We start from the raw sequence: 14,784 nt of genomic DNA, 5'->3' as shown, positions 1-14,784 counted from the left end.
TAGTTTGTGTTTGACTTATTCTGATGAGTATTATATGTGTGAGATTCACCCCCGTTATTTCATGCACTGGTAGTTTGTTTATTTTCATTGCTGGGTAGTATACCATTGTACAAATATACCTCATTCATTTACCTATTCCACTGTTGATGGAATTTGGATTGCTTCCAGTTTGAGCTATTATGAGTAATGACACTATGAACATCCTTGTGCATGTATTTTGATGCATATGTGCATATTTCTATTGGATATACACCTGGGATTGAAACTGCTAGGTCATAGGGTGTGTATAATTTTAAGTTCAGTAGATAACACCAAGCTGTTTTCCAAGTAATTGTGCCAAAGTACAGTCCCATCAACAACGTGTAAGTGTTCCAGTTGCTCCACATCTTTACCAACACTTGTCATTACCAATCTGTGTAGTTTTAGCTGCTCTGGTGGGTGTGTAGTAGTATTTCATTGTGGTTTTAGTCTTTATTTCCTTAATTACTAATAAGGTTGATCATTTTCATATGTTAACTGGCCATTAAAATATCCTCGTTTATTAAGTAATTTTCTCACCCATTTTTCTAATGATTGTCTTTTCCTTATTGATTTTTCAGGGGTCTTAATATATTTTGGATTGAGTCCTTTGTCAGGTTATGTGGATTGCAAATAACTTCTCTGGCTCTGTGTGTGCTTTTTCCCTCTTAATGGTATCTTTTGATGAATAGAAGATCCCAATTTTAATGCAGTCCAATTTACCCACCTTTTCCTCTATGTTTAGTACTTCTGTGTCCTTTCAAATAATTCTTTTTATCTCTCCTTGGTTCATAGAGGTAATATCTTATATTGTCATATAGAAACTTTGCAGTGTTGCCCTTTACTTTTAGATAAACAAACCATCTGAATTTATTTTTGTATGTGCTATGTTGTAAAAGTCAAGTTTTATTTTGTTCTATATGAACATCCAAGAGTCCCAACACCATTATAGAAAAGACTGACCTATCCCTTTATTCTACAATGTCAGATCCAATGCTCATATATGCACAGTAATTTCTGGACCCTCTTCTGTTCCATTGTTCTATTTGTCTATCTTTGTGCTAATATCACACTGCCTTAATTATTGTAGCTTAATGATATGTTCTACCTTTTTGTTCTTTGTCAAGAATGTCTTAGCATCTTGAACTTTTGCACTTCCATATGAATTTTAGAATAAGATTTTCAATTTCAAAAAGAAAACAGGAAAGAAGGGAAAATTCATTGGCATTCTGATTAGGATTACATTGAATATAAAGCTAAACTTGGAGATAATATCATTGCACTATTTAGTTTTTAATCCTTGAAAATTGTATATATCTCATTGAACTTAGATCTTTTTTTCCAATAATGTTTTATAGGGGCTTTTTGGTATTTTTTGTTGTTGTTGTTTTGTTGTTGTTGTTGATGGTGGTATATGTATAAGTAGAAGTCTTTCATATCTTTCTTTAGATTTATTCCTAGGTATTTTGTTTGCTGACGCTGTTATGAATGTCTTATAATTATCTAAAAAATAATTTATACTCTCTTTGTTCATATTATACAAGCATATACTTGATTTTTGTATACTAACCTTGTATCTAGCCACCTTGCTAAATAATTTTAAAATTCTGATTATGTATCTGTATATTATTTGGATTTTCTATGTACAAAATGAAGTTATATGCAAATGTTATAGTTTTAGTTATCTCTTTATCATTATGACCTTTTTTTACTCATTACATTGGCTAGAATCTCTAGTACAATTTTGAACGGAGGTAAATTCTTGCTTTATTTCCCTCTTCAAAGGCTTCAAAGGGAAGTCTTCAATATTTCCCATTAAGAATGATGTTTGCTATTTTTTATAGTTACCGTCTTCATAAAATAATTGCATTTTATTTTTATTTTGCTTAGAGCTTTTATCATCAATATGTGTTAGATTTTATTAATTGTCCTTCCTGCTTCTATTGAGGAGATCATATTAAATTTCTTCTTTATTCTGTTATTATTGTCAACTAGATTGTTTTCAAATATTAAACAACTTTGCATTTTTATAGTAAATATTCCTGGGTCTTAATGGTCTCCTTTTCATATATTCCTGAATTCTGTTTGATGATCCTGTTTAGGATTTTTGTATCTAGGTTTGTGAGTCAGATTGATTTAGACTTCCCTTCTTGTAATATCCTTGTCAGGTTTTGGTATCAAGGTTTGCTAACCCCTTAAATGAATTGGGGAGTATTCCATCTTTTTAAAGACTCTGAAAAAGTTTTTGTAAAATTTTTGCTATCTCTTCTTTAATTTTGGTAGATTTCAATATAGAAGCCACCTAGGCCTGAAGCATGTGTGTGTGTGTGTGTGTGTGTGTGTGTGTGTGTAAATGCTTTTTAACTATAGATTTGACTTCTGATTAGATGTGGACCTATTCATATTCTCTCTTTCTTTTTGTGTTAGTTTTAATAAGCTGTGTTTCTTAGGAATATATCCATTACCGCTATAGTTTCAAATGTATTGGTATAAAGTTTTTATATTAGCTTCATGTTTTTAGTCCTGTAGAATCTGTAACAATATCACCTTTTCATTCCTAATAGCAGATACTGTTTTTGTATCAGAAGAAGTGGATCTTTTTCAGATCCTGGGCCTTAATAGATGAAGAAATGTTCACCTTCATGTTACTAATCCCAGCACCTAGTTCTGACCTCCGACCATCACCTTTAGACACCAACTCCAGGCTAAACAAGGTAGAGGGAGTCTTCCTAAGTTCTACAGGCCATCATCAACAATTCCTTATTTCTGAAACTCTAGTACTTTTAGAAGAAAATTTATTAAAGTATAATACACATACACAAAAGTGTACATATCACACAACTTAATGAATTCTGAGAAACGCATCTGTATAAATGATTATACATCTATATAATCAGCACAAATGTTAAAAAATAAAACATTACTAGCATCCAGAGGCCCTTTCCATGCTTCCTGCTAATTATACCTCCTACCAGGGTAACAACCATCCAGACTTCAAACAGCATAGATTGGTTTTGCCTTCGTATAAATATCTGTTGTCTTTTGCTCAAAATTGTGTCTTTGAGAATTATTCCTATTGTTGCATATAGTAGTAGAATGTTCATTCTCTTTGCTGTATAATATTGTGCTAATGTACCATAATTTATTTATCTATTTTACTATTGATGGATATTGGGATACTTTCCAGATTGGTATCATTGTTCTACTATGAACACTCTTGTACATATCTTTTGGTGAACATATGCATACATTTTTCTTGGTTCTATACTTAGGAGTGGAATTGCTAAGTCATATGGTTTGCATATGTTCCACAATAGTGGAATACCATACTGCCAAAAAGTTTTACAAAGTGATTCTATGAATTTACTCATTACTAGCAATGGATGAGAATTACATTTCTTCTGCATCCATGCCAACACTTGATATTTTCCATCTTCTTCATTTTACCATTTGGCTGCATGTCTAGTGATATTGCATTGTGATTTTTAAGTGGAGTTCTCCTGATGCCTAATTAGGTCAAGCATCTTTTCATATGTCTATTGGCTGCTTGGAGATCTTCTTTTGTGTCTATTCAAATATTTTGCTCATTTTTCTATTGGGTTAATATTTATTTTTATCATTATGAAAATAATGTTATGTTCATGATAGAATTTTTTTTAAATATGAAAAACAATATTTATTATTATTATTTTTAAAACAATATTTATCATTAAAGAACAACAAACATACCAAATGGTAAAATGCTAAGGCCATTTCCTTTAAAATTAGATGCAGAAAAGGGTACATACTATTTTCTTTTCTTTTGTTTTGTTTTGTTTTGTTTGAATTTTGTTTTATTTATTTTTTTATAAGCAGGTCCTTATTAGTTATCCATTTCATACATATTAGTGTATATATGTCAATCCCAATCTCCCAGTTCATCCCACCACCACCATTGCCCCCACCACTTTCCCGCCTTGGTGTCCATACGTTTGTTCTCTACATCTTAAGATTCGTAGGTGCTCAATTTCTGCCCTGCAAACCGGTTCATCTGTACCATTTTTTAGGTTAACATATATGCGTTAATATACGATATTTGTTTTTCTCTTTCTGACTTACTTTACTCTGTATGACAGACTCTAGATCCATCCACGTCTCTGCAAATGACCCAATTTTGTTCCTTTTTATGGCTGAGTAATATTCCATTGTATACATGTATGACATCTTCTTTATCCATTTGTCTGTCGATGAGCATTTAGGTTGCGTCCATGACGTGGCTATTGTAAATAGTGCTGCAATGAACATTGGGGTGCATGTGTCTTTTTGAAATATGGTTGTCTCTGGGAATATGCCCAGTAGTGGGATTGCTGGATCATATGGTAATTCTATTTTTAGTTTTTTGAGGAACCTCCGTATTGTTCTCCATAGTGGCTGTATCAATTTACATTCCCACCAACAGTGCAAGAGGGTTCCCTTTTCTCCACACCCTCTCCAGCATTTGTTGTTTGTAGATTTTCTGGTGATGCCCATTTTAACTGGTGTAAGGTGATACCTCATAGTAGTTTCGATTTGCATTTCTCTAATAATTAGTGATGTTGAGCAGCTTTTCATGTGCTTCTTGGCCATCTGTATGTCTTCTTTGGAGAAATGTCTATTTAGGTCTTCTGCCCATTTTTGGATTGGGTTGTTTGTTTTTTTAAATATTGAGCTGCATGAGCTGTTTATATATTTTGGGGATTAATCCTTTGTCCGTTGATTTGTTTGCAAATATTTTCTTCCATTCTGAGGGTTGTCTTTTGGTCTTTTCTGTAGTTTCCTTTGATTAGCAAAAGCTTTTACGTTTCATTAGGTCCCATTTGTTTATTTTTGTTTTTATTTTCATTACTTTAGGATGTGGACCAAATAAGATCTTGCTATGATTTATGTCAGAGACTGTTCTTCCTATGTTTTCCTCTAAGAGTTTTATAGTGTCCAGTCTTACATTTAGGTCTCTAATCCATTTTGAGTTTATTTTTGTGTATGGTGTTAGGGAGTGTTCTAATTTCATTCTTTTACATGTAGCTGTCTGGTTTTCCCAGCACCACTTATTGAAGAGACTGTCTTTTCTCCATTGTATATTTTTGCCTCCTTTGTCATAGATAAGTTGACCATAGGTGCGTGGGTTTATCTCTGGGCTTTCTATCCTGTTCCATTGATCTATATTTCTGTTTTTGTGCCAGTACCATACTGTCTTGATTACTGTAGCTTTGTAGTATAGTCTGAAGTCAGGGAGTCTGATTCCTCGAGCTCCGTTTTTTTCCCTCAAGACCGCCTTGGCTATTTGGTGTCTTTTGTGTCTCCATACATATTTTAAGATTTTTTGTTCTAGTTCTGTACAAAAAATGCCATTGGTAATTTGATAGGGATTGCATTGAATCTGTAGATTGCTTTGGGTAGTATAGTCATTTTCACAATATTCATTCTTCCAATCCAAGAACAAGGTATATCTCTCCATCTGTTTGTATCATCTTTAATTTCATTCATCAGTGTCTTATAGTTTTCTGCATAGAGGTCTTTTGTCTCCCTAGATAGGTATATTCCTAGGTATTTTACTCTTTTGGTTGCATTGGTAAATGGGAGTGCTTCCTTAATTTCTCTTTCAGATTTTTCATCATTAGTGTATAGGAATGCAAGAGATTTCTGTGCATTAATTTTGTACCCTGCAACTTTACCAGATTCATTGATTAGCTCTAGTAGTTTTCTGGTGGCATCTTTAGGATTCTCTATGTAGAGCATCATGTCATCTGCAAACAGTGACAGTTTTATTTGTTTTCCAATTTGTATTCCTTTTATTTCTTTTTCTTCTCTGACTGCTGTGGCTAGGACTTCCAAAACTATGTTGAATAATAGTGGCGAGAGTGGATGTGCTTGTCTTGTTCCTGATCTTAGAGGAAATGCTTTCAGTTTTTGACCATTGAGAATGATGTTTGCTGTGGGTTTGTTGTATATGGCCTTTATTATGTTGAGTTAGGTTCCCTCTATGCTCACTTTATGGAGAGTTTTTATCATAAATGGGTGTTGAATTTTGTCAAAAACTTTTTCTGCATCTATTGAGATGATCATATGGTTTTTCTTCTTTAATTTATTAATATGGTGTATCACATTGATTGATTTGTGTATATTGAAGAATCCTTGCATCCCTGGGATAAATCCCACTTGGTCATGGTGTATGATCCTTTTAATGTGTTGATGGATTCTGTTTGCTAGTATTTTGTTGAGGATTTTTGCATCTATATGCATCAGTGATGTTGGTCTGTAATTTTCTCTTTTTGTAGTATCTTTGTCTGGTTTTGGTATCAGGGTGATGGTGGCCTCATAGAATGAGTTTGGGAGTGTCCTTCCTCTGCAATTTTTTGGAAGAGTTTGAGAAGGGTGGGTGTTAGCTCTTTTTTAAATGTTTGATAGAATTCACCTCTGAAGCCATCTGGTCCTGGGCTTTTGTTTGTTGGAAGATTTTTAATCACAGTTTCAATTTCATTACTTGTGATTGGTCTGTTCATATTTTCTATTTCTTCCTGGTTCAGACTTGGAAGGTTATACCTTTCTAAGAATTTGTCCATTTCTTCCAGGTTGTCCATATTATTGGCATAGAGTTGCTTGCTGTAGTCTCTTAGGATGCTTTGTATTTCTGTGGTGTCTGTTGTAACTTCTCCTTTTTCATTTCTAATTTTATTGATTTGAGTCCTCTCCCTCTTTTTCTTGATGAGTCTGGCTAATGGTTTATCAATTTGTTTACCTTCTCAAAGAACCAGCTTTTAGTTTTATTGATCTTTGCTATTGTTTTCTTTGTTTCTATTTCATTTATTTCTGTTCTGATCTTTATGATTTCTTTCCTTCTGTTAACTTTGGGTTTTGTTTGTTCTTCTTTCTCTAGTTCCTTTAGGTGTAAGGTTAGATTGTTTATTCTTGAGGTAGGCTTGTATTGCTATAAACTTCCCTCTTAGAACTGCTTTTGCTGCATCCCATAGGTTTTGCATCATCATGTTTCAGTTGTCATTTGTCTCTAGGTGTTTTTTGATTTACTCTTTGATTTCTTCAGTGATCTCTTGGTTATTTAGTAATGTATTGTTTAGCCTCCATGTGTTTGTGTTTTTACATTTTTTTCCCTGTAATTGATTTCTAATCTCATAGGGCTGTGGTCAGAAAAGATGCTTGATATGATTTCAATTTTCTTAAATTTACTGAGGCTTGATTTGTGACCCAAGATGTGATCTATCCTGGAGAATGTTGTGTGCGCACTTGAGAAGAAAGTGTAATCTGTTGTTTTTGGATGGAATGTTCTATAAATATCAATTAAATCTATCTGGTCTATTGTGTCATTTAAAGCTTGTGTTTCCTTATTCATTTTCTGTTTGGATGATGTAAGTGAGGTGTTAAAGTCCCCCACTATTATTGTGTTACTCTCGATTTCCTCTTTTATAGCTGTTAGCAGTTGCCTTATGTATTGAGGTGCTCCTTTGTTGGGTGCATATAAATTTATAATTGTTATATCTTCTTCTTGGATCGATCCCTTGATCATTATGTAGTGTCCTTCCTTGTCTCTTGTAACATTCTTTATTTTAAAGTCTATTTTATCTGATATGAGTATTGCTACTCCAGCTTTCTCTTGATTTCCATTTGCATGGAATATCTTTTTCCATCCCCTCGCTTTCAGTCTGTATGTGTCCCCAGGTCTGAAGTGTGTCTCTTGTAGACAGCATATATATGCGTCTTGTTTTTGTATCCATTCAGCGAGCCTGTGTCTTTTGGTTGGAGCATTTAATCCATTCATGTTTAAGGTAATTATCCATATGTTTGTTCCTATTACTATTTTCTTTATTTTAATGAGTTTGTTTTTGTAGGTCCTTTACTTCTCTTGTGTTTCCCACTTAGAGAAGTTCCTTTAGCATTTTTTGTAGAGGTGGTTTGGTGGTGCTGAATTCTCTTAGCTTTTGCTTGTCTCTAAAGATTTTGATTTCACAGTCAAATCTGAATGAGCTCCTTTCCGGGTAGAGTAATCTTGGTTGTAGATTCTTCCCTTTCATCACTTTAAATACGTCATGCCACTCCCTTCTGGCTTGTAGAGTTTCTGCTGAGAAATCAGCTGTTAACCTTATTGGAGTTCCCTTGTATGTTATCTGTCATTTTTCCCTTGTTGCTTTCAATAATTTTTCTTTGTCTTTAATTTTTGTCAATTTGATTACTATGTATCTTGGCGTGCTTCTCCTTCGGTGTATCCTCCCTGGGACTCTCTGCATTTCCTGGACTTGGGTGGCTATTTCCTTTCCCATGTTAGGGAAATTTTCGACTCTAATCTCTTCAAATATTTTCTCAGGTCCTTTCTCTCTCTCTTCTCCTTCTGGGACCCCTATAATGCGAATGTTGTTGCATTTAATGTTGTCCCAGAGGTCTCTTAGTCTGTCTTCATTTCTTTTTTCTTTATTCTGTTCCGCAGCAGTGAATTCTACCATTCTGTCTTCCAGGTCACTTATCCGTTTTTCTGCCTCAGTTATTCTGCTATTGATTCCTTCTAGTGTATTTTTCATTTCAGTTATTGTATTGTTCATCTCTGTTTGTTTTTTCTTTAATTCTTCTAGGTGTTTGTTCTTTAATTCTACTAGGTCTTTGTTAAACATTTCTTGCATCTTCTCAATCTTTGCCTCCATTCTTTTTCTAAGGTCCTAGATCATCTTCACTATCATTATTCTGAATTCTTTTTCTGGAAGGTTGCCTATCTCCACTTCATTTAGTTGTTTTTCTGGGGTTTTATTTTGTTCCTTCATCTGGTACATAGCCCTCTGCCTTTTCATCTTGTCTATCTTTCTGTGAATGTGGTTTTTGTTCCACAGGCTACAGGACTGTAGTTCTTCTTGCTTCTGCCATCTGCCCTCCAGTGGATGAGGCTATCTAAGAGGCTTGTGCAAGTTTCCTGATGGGAGGGACTGGTGGCATTTAGAGCTGGCTGGTCCTCTGGTGGGCAGAGTTCAGTAAAACTTTAATTCACTCGTCTGCTGATGGGTGGGACTGGGTTCCCTCTCTGTTAGTTGTTTGGTCTGAGGTGACCCATCACTGGAACCTAACCGGCTCTTTGGGCGGACTCTAGGAAGGCTCACGCCAAGGAGTACTTCCCAGAACTTACACTGCCAGTGTCCTTGTCCTCATGGTGAGCCACAGCCACCCCCCGCCTCTGCAGGAGACCCTCCAACACTAGCAGGTAGGTCTGGTTCACTCTCCTATGGGGTCACCGCTCCTTCCCCTGCATCCCAGTGCACACACTACTTTGTGTGTGCCCTCTAAGAGTGGAGTCTCTGTCTCCCCCAGTCCTGTCGAAGTCCTGCAATCAAATCCTGCTAGCCTTCAAAGTCTGATTCTCTGGGCATTCCCCCTCCCATTGCCGGACCCCCAGGTTGGGAAGCCTGATGTGGGGCTCAGAACCTTCACTCCAGAGGGTTGACTTCTGTGGTATAATTCTTCTCCAGTTTGTGAGTCACCCACCCAGCAGTTATGGGATTTGATTTTATTGTGATCACGCTCCTCCTACCATCTCACTGTGGCTTCTCCTTTGTCTTTGGATGTAGGGTATCTTTTTTGGCGAGTTCCAGTGTCTTCCTGTCGATGATTGTTCAGCAGTTAGTTGTGATTCTGATGCTCTCGCAAGAGGGAGTCTGTTCATGATAGAAAATCTGACAAACACAGAAGAGTATATAAACAACATATTGATAATAAGAACCTATGATTCCATTAATATTTAAATAACCAGATATTTATAATTCTACCACATTATATCATTTAATATAGTATAGTTTTAAAATTGTTATAAAATAATATAGTCATGTTTATACTGTTAAAAACAATTACATTGTCTCCTATTTTATTTAAGGTCCTCCAAAACACACTCATTAGAAATGAAGGGAGGTACGTTTTTCTCTCGTCCTTAAGAGGGTTGAGGATATTAGCCCCTTAACCTCATTGCTAATCAGAGGGCCATCACTAGCTGTTCACAGGGTCAAACCTATTCTTGGCATCACTGGAATCTGAAGAAGGCACAGTTGGGGATCATTTGTGTCAAATTTGTTCCCTCTCTGTATTCATGGCATCACCACTTTCCCTCTTTCCTGAGCCAGACACCAAAGTCAACCCCTACTCCTTTGTTTCACAAAGCTAAATTTTTGCTAAGTCCAAAACCTCTTCTTCCCCACAGCCAGTTCCGTAATTTGAGCCTTATCTGTCATCTGAATTATTTCTTCTCACTTGACTGATTTTCTTGCCTCTATTCTTACCTTACTGCCTACCTCCCACCCCAGTCCAGGCCATTCTTCAGATACTAGGCAGCCTTTCTAAAATGCAAATATAACCATGTCACTTCCCTGCTTATACCATCTAAGAGGCTTCCCAATGCCCTCGGATAAGGTCCAACATCTTTATATCGATTACTTGGATGCTTCTAATCTGGTTCTTTCTTTCTTTAGCCTCAGCTCCTGCCACTGACAGATCATAGACTCTATGCTTCAGAGCCTTTGTTCAAAGCCTGCTTGAAATGCCCTCCCCTGGCTTCTCTGCCTTGGAGAAATCCTGTGCACATTTTCAAGGCCTGGGTCAAGTGCCATCTGAGCTCCTAGACAGGACTAATCTGCCCTCTCCCAGTTGGTTGTATAAACCACTCAGCCCACTGAATTGCTATAGTATCTTTGTCACCCTCTCCACACAATGCATTTCTCAAATTTTTATCTCTTGCATTTCAAGCGCTTGGCACAAGGTCTGGTATATAATAGATGTTTAATAAACATTGAAAAAATGCCCAAAGGAATTAAACAAAGGTAAAAAGAAAAGGGAACTAACATTTGTTCAGAATTTGCCAGGTACCAGACACGTTACTTATGCTCTCTCTTTTAAACTTCCCAACAATACTATGAATTAGGTGGTCTCATGCCCATTTTTATGACTGAGGAGACTAAGGCACAGAGAAATTTAATCATTTGCTCACGGTTACACAGCTAATACATGGCAGAGCCAAGATTTAAATCTAAGTCTGGAAACAAACCTGGTTGTTTACCCTTAGATTATTGTAATAATGTTATTAATCATTATCATCTTGATGATCGTACTAAGAAAATGATCAGAGCACTTTACATGTGTATCTTGATGGTTTGTTCACAAAGCACTTTCCCATCCATTATTGTCAGCAAGTCCCATCACAAACAGTTGAAGTCGGCAGAATTTGCCTCCAACTCTAACTAATGAAGACAGTGAAGTTTGAGGACTTAAAGTGCCTCACCTAAGGTCACAGTCTTAGCAAGCAGCACAGCTGGAACTGAAATCCAGGTCTTCCAGCTCTAAGTCCAGTGGGGGCTGACGAGGAGGACAGAATCCCAGAGGTATAAGTGCTTTGAAATAATACGCTGGCTGCTAACTCTGGCAGACATCCTTTCCGTTCCCCTTGCAAATCTGCTGGAGCCATAGCAGCTTCTAGGAGGTGGAAAAACAAAATCACAGGCTGAAGCTTTCCACCATTTTGGGAGGGTGGGGAATTCTTTGTATGAGAGCCATTGTCTGACTTGGCAAGAAAAAAAAAAGGTTAATAAAAAGAAGAGAAACCAGTACATATAAACATTTTAAAAAGCTGCATAGAGCCCAGACCAGTATAGCAAGAAAAAAAGCTCTCTTGGGCCGCTGCCCTGTGTGAACCACCCCCCAGTAACCCCCTGTAAGCACTGCCCACAAGGCCTGTCTAGGGAATCTCCAATCTTCGTGAAGAAAAGGATAAAACAACATCAATTCTCTAGGACCCTCATTATTCAAACAGTTCCAGAAGCAGTGAGAGGACAGCGGTGACTTTGGGAGAAGCACAATCTTATCTCCAGGGTGAATAGGACCACTTGTTGTTTATGTCCAGGAAAGCAGGACAGCACAAAAAGAACGGGGAGAACTGGAGGAGAAGGGCGCCAAAAGCCAGCAGCTGATCTAAAAATCCTCTGCAGAAACAATGGCTCCTCCTGGGATGAGCTGCAGCCCCTTCAGAAAACAAAAGCTCTCGTGGAGGAAATTGGTCTTTTGTGGTTCTGGCAAAAAGTAACAGACAAAGCTCGCCTGGCCCGACCCTCTCCCTTCAAGCAAAGGAGACGCAGAACTTGTCGGGAAGTGGGGACACTTTGGCGAGGCTCCCTAATTTCCATCTTATCTTCCAGCTTCCTGGCTCCTCCACAGAGACCTCCACTCTTTTCCCAGTGAGGCCCCAGGGTGTCCTGGTTACCCTCTGCCCAGTCCCCTTTCAATGTCCCTCTGTAGTCTGTGGTCTGTCCCTTTCTTGTTCCAGCCAAAACCAAAAGCTACTGTTGGGTCTAGAGCTCCCTGAAGTTTTTCTGACAATTTTTGAGCTTGGGCTAAAAATATAAACTGGCCTGGGACTTTACTTGAGCCCAGCTGGCCCTTGTCACCCGGCTAGTAAAAGCCCCTACATTTCAAAGGAAGCACAGGTGGATATGGAACAGGCTGCCAGCCAGCAGCTGTCCCTCCTCCTGGATCACCCAGGGTCCCTCAGGTGGCCCCAAGTTCCCCCTCGTCCCCTGAGACCTGACCCTGGGGCGCCCTTTAAGCTGATTCTGCAGAGTTGTTTTTTTATGAGAGTTCCCAAATTTGTATTTAGGTGGGACTTGGGGGAGGTCATTTGTTTAGAAGAGGGTCCTGAAGACCTTGTCTTGAGATGATGTTTGCAGAGCAAGGGAGTGGTTTTTATTTAGATTGCAGCTCTAATTCGGGAGATTGCTGGAGGATGGAGGCCACCAGAGGCTTTCCAAGCTACCCCTCTGCAGTTGTTTCTATTAATGACCACATCAGTGGCAGGGAGGGGAAACCACACCCAGGAGCAGAGCAGAATTCATTCTACCCACAGACTGGGGGAGGTGGGGGATGGGGGGCGGGCAGCCAGGCCATTCCTAAGGCTTCCATTGGGAAGGGCTCAGGCACCTCCAGTGTGAGATGATCTGTGATGCCCTGGGCCGGCCTTGGAGAAGGGAGAGAGAATCATTTCCTGGGGGAGCTGCTGAGGCTCCTTCTCCGCCTAGGAATGTGGAGGAGAAGCCACGATGGGCACTGTTGCTGGGCACACAGGGCAGTGACCAGACTGAATCGACCAGTGTTTGTTGGTAATAATAACCAGCTTGCATCTCCTTCTTTGGAGCTAACAAAGTGCTTCCTCACACCTTATCTTATAAAGTGCTTCCATTAAGAATGTGAGGTAGTAAGAATATTAATCAAAGCTGTCTCTTACTGAGCACCTACTACGTGAAGGGCAGTGTTCAGTGCTTACAAAGCAGGGGTGTTTAACATACAGGGCTACAGACCCCCAACAGAGCTAGAATGGACTTCGGGTCTCCATGATGTGTTGAAATTCCAGGAACAATTTTGCATTTAAGCATGACTGAGCTTGTTTCTGTAGTGAAAGGCCATGACTTCCATCCAGTTCTTAAAGGCATTTAGGAATGATAAATGTTCAGAACCACTGCTTTAGAAACAGGCTTTCAGGTTCTATATTGGTTTGATACCAGGGTCAGTCCCCCTTCTGGCAGGTTTAGAAACCTTATTTCTGTTCTCACATTGCACTTTGCACATGCCTTCGATGGAACAATTATAAATGTTTATTTTATTTTAAAGGGCTCTTTTTGAATCCCCCCTTACTTTTATTCACTAGATTATAAACTCTTTGAAGACAGGCATTGTGTCTTATTCACAATTTCATCTCTGGTGCCTAAAGTAAGTTCAGGTACTTAGTAGATGCTTAATAACATTTCGGTGCGTGAAATTAACACAATATTGTAAATCAACTATAATTTAATAAAATTTTTAAAAAATTTGGTGCATGAGTGAATGAACGAATATAAAGGCCCCTGGTAGTGAAACTGCTCTCGTTTAAGTATGTGAATGTGTAAGAGACTGCAGTGTGGGTGGGGGACCGTGGGTCCCCTCAGACATGGCAGTGGAGGGTGTGTATGTGTGGAATGACTCGGGGCCAGTTTGCAGGAAAGCAGAGGCTGCCTGAGTGTTGGGCACAGAGCCAAGGGAAGCCGTGTCCTCGCATCCTGGTGGCACTCGGATTTGGCTCTGGACCGGAACATCTCAAGCGCACCTCTCCCTGCCAGCACCCCTGTGCCTTCACTTTCCCCAGCATCTATTAACGATAAAAGTCCCCATGGTTTATAATTACCAGTTTGACAAGTTCAGGAGTTTTCTGTTAATTATTATAATTAACTCTCACTCAGTGCGACTTCAGGAGTTTAACAACAATATTAACAACGGGAGGACGACGATCAGGAATTGACTACAAAGAATTGACTGGAAAGACTTCCTTCTGCTGTCAGGGAAACATTAATGAAGGCAGAACCTGCACAGCAGCCCCCCTCTGTCTGCCTTAACTCAGTGATTGGGCCTAAATCTGCCTTGGGGAATTGAAAACAATGGTTGCAGCCACTGCTTGCAAACCCCAAGTTTAAAATTAACCAGGGAAGAAAGAAGAAGCCACTGAACTGACAGCTGTGGGCTCCTCCTTGACCAGAAATTGAGCAGAAGCTGCAGCCAGGGAGGAAAGCATGAACCAAAGCTGTCAGCCGTGGCTCCAGCCCTGGTTGGTAAGGAGTGCAGACATGCACGAGGTATTAGGAGCAGGAAGAAGGAGGGCAGGGCTGGGTCATCCCTGGGGGCAGCCAGCGTATCCTGAAACTGTGATGCTTAGGGTCACTTTTTCTGCCCATCTCTCAATGCTATTCGTTACCATGA

The sequence above is a fragment of the Eubalaena glacialis genome, chromosome 10 (genome assembly GCF_028564815.1).
Source record: "Eubalaena glacialis isolate mEubGla1 chromosome 10, mEubGla1.1.hap2.+ XY, whole genome shotgun sequence".
Classification (NCBI taxonomy): Eukaryota; Metazoa; Chordata; class Mammalia; order Artiodactyla; family Balaenidae; genus Eubalaena; species Eubalaena glacialis.
The sequence above is the reverse complement of the archived record's forward strand: the minus strand, read 5'-3'. Positions refer to the sequence as shown.